Source organism: Crocodylus porosus, unplaced genomic scaffold (genome assembly GCF_001723895.1).
Source record: "Crocodylus porosus isolate Cpor-Errol unplaced genomic scaffold, CroPor_comp1, whole genome shotgun sequence".
In the NCBI taxonomy this organism is placed as follows: domain Eukaryota; kingdom Metazoa; phylum Chordata; order Crocodylia; family Crocodylidae; genus Crocodylus; species Crocodylus porosus.
This window is the reverse complement of record NW_017728912.1, coordinates 18779118-18788395: the sequence shown is the minus strand read 5'-3', so window position 1 is coordinate 18788395 and position 9278 is coordinate 18779118. Positions and strand designations below refer to the sequence as shown.

The window sequence follows — 9278 nt, the reverse complement described above, 5'->3', positions numbered from 1 at the left end:
GGCCCTCCAGCCAGTTGGTGACCCATTTGACTGTGTGGGTTTTTTTACAGGTATAAACAGCCTGGTGATTTTGATGTAATTTGGTTACTATTGCTCTACCAGAGTGGGTGCTCTTTGATATTTGGAGTTATATTAACAATGTGGATGAGCTGTCAACAACTTAGCCTGCATTATACACACCCCACAATTGCTAACAAGAGGCCAAAAATGTTGACAGGTGCTGAACTTTTACAAGCCCAGTAACTTGGAAGCTGTGAGCACTCAGTGTGTGAGATGCAACTTGGCTCATACTTCCAGAAACTGGCCATCTTATTGTTAGAGTTAGAGGTTCTACCTCTTCTAACCTATTTTTCTTACACTATCATGTTTAGTTTTAGAAAACATCAACCACTATCAGTGGCTTGAAGGAGGTTGGGGTGATGCAGGCACTAAAGTGTATGGGTGATAGCCCAGTGCCCTCAAGTTCCAGGTCATAGCAGATAGATCTCAACAAATCTGCCTATTCTACTAAAAATACCTTGTCGCAAGGGTATGGAAAAGGAAAGGAAAGAGGTTTGAGCACTATTGTAAACTGACTAACATTTGGCCCCCAGGTTGCCACATCTTTCTTAGAAAAGGTCTATATGACATGATTCAGAAAACATCTGTGCCTACAAGAGCCTTGGTTTCACTAGGGCTTGTGCTGTGGGAGTCCTGCCTTTGGGTGGTTGAGAGCTGATATAGAAAAGCTTGAGAGAGAAATAAATGAGGTGGGAGATGAGTCTATTATATTTGACTCTGTCTTCCCTCTAGCTTGGGGGTAGTACAGCAAATTTGACAAGCTTTCATCCTTGCTGTTCCTGTCTTGTAAACAAACAGATATGCACTGCTCAGGGCCATTTCCTTCCCAATGTGCTAAAGTCCTTGAAAAAAGGATTTAATACTTCTCCTAGCTGTCTGATTTATTACCAAATATTAATATTACAGTAGTGGCCAAAAAACACTGTAGGGACTGGAGCCCCATGATGCTGAATACTGCAGAAACATTGAGAAAACAGTCCCTGCAATGAAAGATGTAACAGTCTAAGCTCATAACAGCCTGTTCAACACTATGTTCAACAGGGGATCTGAGCGGGTATGATCTTTGACAGGTGTAGCTGTGCCAGCAAAAAAACAAGTATAGGTACAGCTATACTTCATTGGTGCCTTATTGGTGGTATAGTTTATTGAGCATAAGATATTAGTTAAAGACCTTTTATTGCTTAAGACTGAAGGAAGTGTGGGGATAGAGATACCTTGTGTAGGCAAACAAATAGGGTGATTAATTGAAACAGATTTGCTTGGTCCAATGGATAAGTCTTATCAACATAATTTATTCTATGTTGCCTCCCACTGGGCTGAAGTAAACATACGTGTTTTGGTATCTACTGCATTATGGAGTTAAATATAATTACTATTTTCTGTCTCAGACTCTACTTTAGTATTTGGTAAGCAGAGACTGTGCTTCTAAATCCAATTTGCTGAATTTAGGCATTTGCTGAATTCAGTTTAATTTGGATTTACTATGGTTAAATTAGTTGCTGGGCATGAACATTAAAAACCGTTCTTAAAACGTTTAAACTAGTTTTGCGTAACACATAATAACTTAGTCATAAAAGAGTAAATAAACAATGATTTTTATGAAGATGGTATAAAATGTAGAATATTACTTTTGCTTAAGTCAGTTTTGAATAAAGACATGCTAGATGTTAAGGAAATCTTTTGGGGAAATGCTTCATCTGTGTTTATATACATTTTTCTGTCTAATCAAAATGCAGCATGCTGCCTATTTTTAATCTTTTTTAATGTGACTACTCTTCTGTATGTTCAAAAAGGAATACCTGTGTTTTTTGTGTGTGGTCTGTGAAAGTCCTTGCTGACTGGACCTTTTTTAAGTGACTATGTAGGTATAATCGTGCTTATTTTGCAAATGTAAGATTTGCAGAGTTGAACCATGTTTTTAAGGGTTTTCTTAAACAAGGACTAGTTAAAAAATGCATTTTGAAATGGATAACCTTTCATCTACCAATTCTGGTGCCACAGCAGTATATAATTTAAGCACATCTCTGAAACGGGAGAAAATATAAGCATGTTCTCAAGAATTCCTCTGGCAGATAAGCACATGTTTGAGAAAAAAGAAGGTTTAAAAAAAATCCTTAATATGTTTAAACACCAGTATTACTTGAGACAAAACTGTCTACCACCTAAGTTCATATTCTTGTAAACACTTAATAGAAGCTGTAGTTCTATTGACTGTTGGTGGCTCCTTAAGTAATCAGGCACTTCTCTTGTCAACTGTTGGCCAGAGTGGGCCCTAAACCATGGAAAGCTTCCCAGAGCTAACTGGGTAAATAGTAATTACTAGTTATTATGAGCTAGTTGGAGTTTAACTGCCCTGAGAATCATATTTGGTCTTTAGAACTGGATCCAAATCCCATTAAAATCAATAGGTTGATGAATTGGGTTGTTGGGGACTAGTACCTTTTTGTGTTATTTTTAGATATTTCTGTAGACTTACTCAAATGACTGAGCATAATATTTAATAAAGGTCAGTGTTATGGGCATGGGTCTGGAGGGAGATTCTAGGACTCTGGTGTCATTTTTTTTCAGGTGCAGTTCTGTGTTAATAATATAGGCGAAGTGTGGCCTGTCTTCTCATAGCACTAAAAGTGAGATAATCCCTGTGTAAGAAATCAGTAAGTATGGTCTGCTTAATCTAGTCCCAGTGTGAAACTGTTGACATTTGTTCTTTTTTTCTATCATTATGTGACTGGGCCTGTTTTGTGCTGGATTAGGCACAAATCTCCTATGCAGCACATTTGGCATGTTACTAGTAGTTTAACTTCATTAATAATGTATGAAGAAAATGTAATCCATGACAAGGAAGGGAAGCAAAGTATTTTTACAGCTACCAAATCCTCCAGAATGGATAATTATTCAACATTTTATGTTTGATGTTATATTTTACAATTGAGCTCCGTTTGTCTAAGTAGAAAAAAAGACTTGCTAAATTATAATACAATAGCAAAAAAGACAACTCCTATCATTTTAAGTTAGATATACCAATTGCTAGAATTTACTAAATGCCATAAGAAATTTGTACCTAGACCACTTATTTCATCTTAAATATTATAACAAACCATTTTCTTCCTCATCTGTCCTAATGAGAATGAACCTAGCCAACAGAACTGACTGTGTTAGTGGCAGAGGCCTCAGATCTAAATTAGGCTGACATTGAGGGGAAGGGAACAAATAGTTTTGTATCTGCTTCTAATTAATAATGTAAGTTTGGTTTTAAAAAATACAGTTGAGCTCTCTGACTTGTTAAGCAACAAATACAGAAGGCAAAACTGCATTTGGCATTTCCTTTCCCCCTCCCTTCTGTAACTCTGTCTCAAGCAGCATTGATATTTGTGGTAACTGCAAAGTCACAAAGTGGCCTAGGGAACTTAAGCTAGTGCCAAAGCAATGGTCACTTACAAGCACTTTTGTGCTCTGCACTCTTGTCACATTTGTGCTATCAGAGCAACAGCTGGGGAGACTTTTTCAACAAAGATGAGTGTCAGATAATCCTGATGAGATTCCACATCCAGCATCTTTTGTAATTATGTCACATTCAGCTGTAATGGAATAATTCAAGCTGAAAGGACAAGCTTTGATCCTTTCTTAAACCTTTCCCTGTGGACTGGCTATCTAAAAGATTTAAAGATATTTCTGTTACAAGATCTAGTGTTTCCTCAGAGAAGTCATGCTTCTGAAGCAGTGTGATCTACAAAAGCAATATTGTTTGCCAAACACATTTCTGAACCCATTTTTATATTGACTAAAGATCTCCATAAAATGTTGTCATTCCATTTCAACAGGGCAGTCAAGGATTCATTTTAATATTCTGCAACCTAAGTGGGCACACAGAGAATTGATTTAAATATCTGAAAATAGACTACTGTGGATTTATATATAAATATTGGTATGTAGATCTAAGCAAGTGCCGATTCATGTGTGTATTGGTGAGGAACAAGTAAACAGGGAAAATTTATTTAGTGAAATAAAAGTTTCTGTTACCTTACAAATAATTAATTGACACTAAGCTTAAGGCCTGAGGTGCGTAATGCCCTTGGGCTGCTCTCAAGAACCCAGACTTTTCTCAGAAAGAGCTGAAAAGTCCTTGGCTCTGCATTTGTAGAAAAATGGTTTTATTTCATTGCAGAAGTTTAAATGTTAATGCCATAAAACGTTATGTCATTAATGTTTCAAAGTTGTAACCAAAATTGTTTGAAAATGTATAAAATTCCATGTACCGGTGTGGGCTCCCATTAAGCTCAATCATGACAGCAGAATTTAGATGAGACATTATACTGAGACTTGAGAATCAGGCAAGCCGATTTGGCTTCAGTGAAGTTTCTTATAATTATAGTCTTGGGTTTAAATGGAAGGAGGATCAGTACATTTTTCACTGAATAACGCTGTCTAGGGCTGATATATTTTTTTAATTTGCATGGAGATATTTCCATGGTTTTGCCATCAAGCTGAAGTGCAGAGGCAATGGTGCCTATGTTAGAAAAACAACATTGGGTTCAAACTTTATTATCCTCTCGCACCTCCCACCCCCATTTTCAATCTCTGCTTTCAGTGCAACTTTTGAAAGTCTGTGTAAGTGCATTAGCAAGGACAGCCATCTTTATGTGTGTGATGCAGGGTTGCCAACTGTCCATAATTTTATGGACAATGAAAACAAAACAAAACCAAAAAAACAAACTACCCTAAAAACTCCTGTCTTTAAAAAAATCCATATAAATATTTTGACTTCCATAAAAACACAAAGCCCTGGGAGCTCTAAGCTCCAAGCTGAAAGCAGTGTTGAAGGACAGATGGAGCACAGCAGCACCACCTAGTGTCCAAGCAGGAGTGCAACACCCTGCACACTGTTCTGCCAAGGTATTGTGGCTTACTGGAGCCTGTACAGACCTTTCCCTCTCCCTAGCTGCTGCTGCTGAGTCCCTTTGGCTATCTCCTATGTCTAACAGCTGCTTGCCTTGAAGATACAGGTAGAGGGGCAGTGTAGCTGGGGTGGAGAAGCAGTGCATGGGTCCATGCTGGGACAGGAGGAGTGAGGCTCGTGGGCAAGGCCTGGGGACAGGGGTGGGATGGGGGCAGCATTGTGCAGTGTGCTATTGGTGTTTCAGGGTATGGAGTGAGTGAGAGGTGTGTGTAAAAATCATAGCTGTACATACACAGAGCTGCCAACCCAGGTATTTTTTTTAACTGACAGCAAAAAAGTTCTTCTGTCAGTAAAAGCTTGCTAATTGGCAGTAAAAAGAAAATCTTGGGCTGGCAACCACAGACTGTAATGAAAAGCGGGGATGAGAGGGGAGATCCTTGAGGTTGCAAGTGAACAGAAAGCTGCTGGTTGAGGTGAGAAGAAGACACTTTCTTGAGACCTTTGGGTGAAGTGGCCTCAAAATGTTGATGGACTCAGGCTTCTATTTGTTTTAATTTTTGCTGAAATGGGTGATTATGAAGATTTGTTTTGAGAAAAGTTAGGAGGTAGGTTGGCAATGTGTCTTTTTTATAGCTCCTAAATATAACCCAAATAGGTAGCTAGTGCTGATGTTACAGATGGAAGCTGACCTCTGCAGAGATGCACAACGAGGTGAGGGCAATCTGTACAGCCATGGAAGGACAGCCATGTTTTGGCCATTAGCTTGTATTTCAATGGTATGCTCTAAATTAAAAGTTACAGCAAAGATTTATTAGAACAGGTTAGAGAAAGCATGTAATCACGCCCAGATGGGAATATGCATAGAAAGTATAATGAATCTAGACCTCCTTGCTCTTCTTTGTGATGTAAACTTTTCTACCTGTATCCAATTTTAAGATGAAAACCTGTTTTGAAATGTATGCAGTGATTCCCTCACATTTACAACTCTACAAAAGATAACATTATTCAGAATTTCATATAGACCACTCAACTTTTTTCAAATGTAAACGTTAATGGAAAACAGTAAGACTCCAAATCTTGATTCTCTTGCAATGAACTCCTAAATATGTCATAACATAAAAGGGGCAATAATTTTATGTATGCCATGTTAAATGTTTGGATACCTAAAGCATCCACAAAAATTAAATTGCATAGAACCATGTTTATTTTTATGATTAGTCCACTTGCAGGTTATCAGTGTTACAAAGGCCTCTTAGTTTCTGCTATGTGTCTAGAATTAATAACAAAAAATTAAATTAAGGGAAAAACCAAAGCAGTAGATAAGAGTCTTAGAAGAATGCCTTCTCCCTTTTCCAGTATTTGTTTCATCTTATCTATGAGTAAGCAGTTACTGAGGCTGTGAGTAGTGATAGAGATTGGCAGACTTCTGGAGGATGAATTCAGATTAACAATCCAAAATTCTGATGCTTGTCCTACTTCTGCCTGAACTAGTAGCACCTCTTGAGTGACCAAATTGGGCTGGAAATCACATAAAGCACTCTTAGTCCTCTATCTAGCTTGGCTAGAGGAACAGCTTTGCCTGTGATATTTCAGCAGTTCTGAAATAAGGAAGTTGTAGAAGTTTATGTAGCTGATTAAAGTATTTCTAGAAAATTAACGGGGGCGGGTGGAGAAGGGGTGGGGATTAAGTTTTGGTACAAGCCTTCCATGTTGCTAGGGATAGTCTGAATCAATTCTTACTTTACTTGTAGCAATTTACCCACTTCTAGCAACTGTTGAAAGCCATTATTTCACCCCTACTTTCTATTGGCTGGCAAGGAATGCAAATATCTGTAGGCCAGGTAATTTGTCAGTTCACATCTCTCACTGTCCATGAAAAATAAGGAAAATTCCCCCCTGCAGTCCCTCTAGTCTACTGCCTTTTCAAGAACAATAAATGCATTCAGTCTGGGGGGAAAAAGTGCTAGTCAATGAGTCCTTCAGGAAACTTTATTTAACCTTACCCTTCCCATGATGAAAGCACCTTTTTAATTACAAACTGATTGTGGGGGGAGGGACAGAAATGCTATTGTCTTTCTTGCTACTGTCTTCATTAAGTATTTCTGTGTTGGTACTTGTGTGTCAACAAGTGGGGTCAAGTACATGGAAACCCTTGGTGCTAATTTTTCAGTAATGTTATAGAGAAGATTTCCAGAAGGAAAGATACTGGGAAAGGTTAAGACCACAGATGAATCCAGAGAGTATGCAGTGATGTGACTCTGTCCTCCTCTTTGGGTCCATGCAATGGGAGCAGCAGCTGGGGACTTTTATTTATTTATTTTTTACAAGTCCCCAAAACAGGTAAAAATTTGCTTCTGCTGGGAGCTGTGTATGTGCTTGAAGCTCTGTGGCATGTCTTCTGGCTGGAGTCTCTGTTTATCTTCAGTTTTCCTCTCCTTCCTCCCTAAGTCCTCTCTTCTACCCTGAATTCACCATTAGGGGAAAGGAGGGGAGGAGTGGCTGGCAGAAACATGCAGCCCCTTTGGTCATGTAGCTCCTGAGGTTCTGTACTGCTACTGTTCTTCCTGTTTCCTCCTTTTGCTGATGCTGAGTTGGAGGGGATGGAGAGGAAGAGGCAAAAGAAGTAAGCTCTGCAACTGCTTGAAAGGAGGGACTCCAGGCTGAGCCCTGGGGGACTCTATTGTCCACTTTCCTCCAGGTCGAAAAAGACCCGACCACCACTACCCTCTGGGTACCACCCTTTAGCCAATTTGCAATCCATCTGACTGTGTAGGCATCAATGCCACAGTCACCTAGTTTTTTTAATGAGAATGGGGTGGGAGACGGTGTCAACAGCCTTGCTGAAGTCCAGAAAGACTACATCCACCGTGACACCTGTGTCCAATGCTTTTGTGACCTGATCGTAGAAGGCAATCAGGTTGGTCTGACAGGACCTGCCCCTAATGAAACTAGGCTGGTTGCCCGTGAGCATCATCCCAGCTGCTGGCCCATCACAGATGTGCTGCTTGATAATCTTCTCAAAGAGCTTCCCCAGGATTGAAGTAGGACTAATGGGCCTATAGGTGCCCAGGTCCTCCCTCTTCTCTTTTTTAAAGATGGGGACCATGTTGGCTTTCTTCCAATCATCTGGCACCTGGCCAGAGCACCACAAGTGCTCGTAAAGCCATGCCAGGGGCCCCATGATAACCCCTGCCAATTCCCTCAGCACCCTGAGGTTGAGAGCATCTGGACTTGCTGATTTGAACACATCCAGCCTCTCCAGAAGCTCTCTAACACAGTCCTCCCCACCTTAGGCCTAGCGGTGTTTCTCCCGAGTCCATCTGGATTCTTGGTCAGGGAGACAAATATAGGCGAAGAATTTGTTAAATAGGTCCGCTTTCTCCTCTGATGCAACCACCAGATTACCAAGCATATCCTGCAGGGGCTGCACATTACCCATTACAGGTGGACAACAATCAAAGTTTAATACTGATATGAGCTTGATTCCAAGGGACAACCTTGTAACTTGGCCCTGATTCTGGAAAGCTATGCATGTAGGTAGTTTGAATGGAACTGAGCATGTGATTTAGCGTTAATCGGACTATGTGGCTTGAACAGATGCATTACAAATAAAGATGTTAATAATAATGTATTCCCTGCCTGACAGACTTGGCTTACATAAGCATATATGCTTTACACAACCCTCAAAAAATAGTAAGGAACTTGTATTTTTAATAAAATCCTACCATTCTAAATAGGGTTCATTAGGGAGCTCATTACATATAGCCAGTAATTTGAAGATTTCTTTAGGATCTGGAACCAACACAAATAGGGGTTGTGTGGCAGTGTATTGTGTTGATGAAAATAACATGTCTACTTTGTCTAACTACTGGTAACAGTACTTGGGAACATGGGAAAATGCTATCTCCATTTTATACAATGAAGTCATGGTAATTGTAAGGCTTAATGACTTGTTATATTCTAACCCCTATCTATAAATGATTCTGCAATGTCTGGTGTTCTAGTGTTTAGCATAAGAGTAGAAAGGAACTCTTTTGGAAGTGTTTTGGGTAGACACAGACAATCGTCCAAATAGTTTCTGAGATACAGTATTCAGAAAAAGCACATTTCAGCTTTTTGGTATAATGTATTTGTCCCGGGGTGGGGAACCAAACCCCAGAGTCACGGTGGGCCGGGGTGGCAATTAGACACGGTAACAGGCCGGATTCTATTGGCTATGGAGAACTGAGGCACGGGAAGCGTAGCGGTTTCTTAAACAAGTTGTGAATTTATTTGACTTACGCTTAGGTGCGTAGGAGAACGATGTCTTCAGTTACAGTTT

General features: G+C 39.8%; 1 long non-coding RNA gene across 1 annotated transcript in view; it reads left to right on the top strand.

Annotated features, from left to right (window-relative positions):
- The window catches only part of LOC109309561, a 24245-nt gene that overhangs the window by 12763 nt on the left and 2204 nt on the right, over positions 1-9278 (top strand). The window lies entirely within an intron of this gene.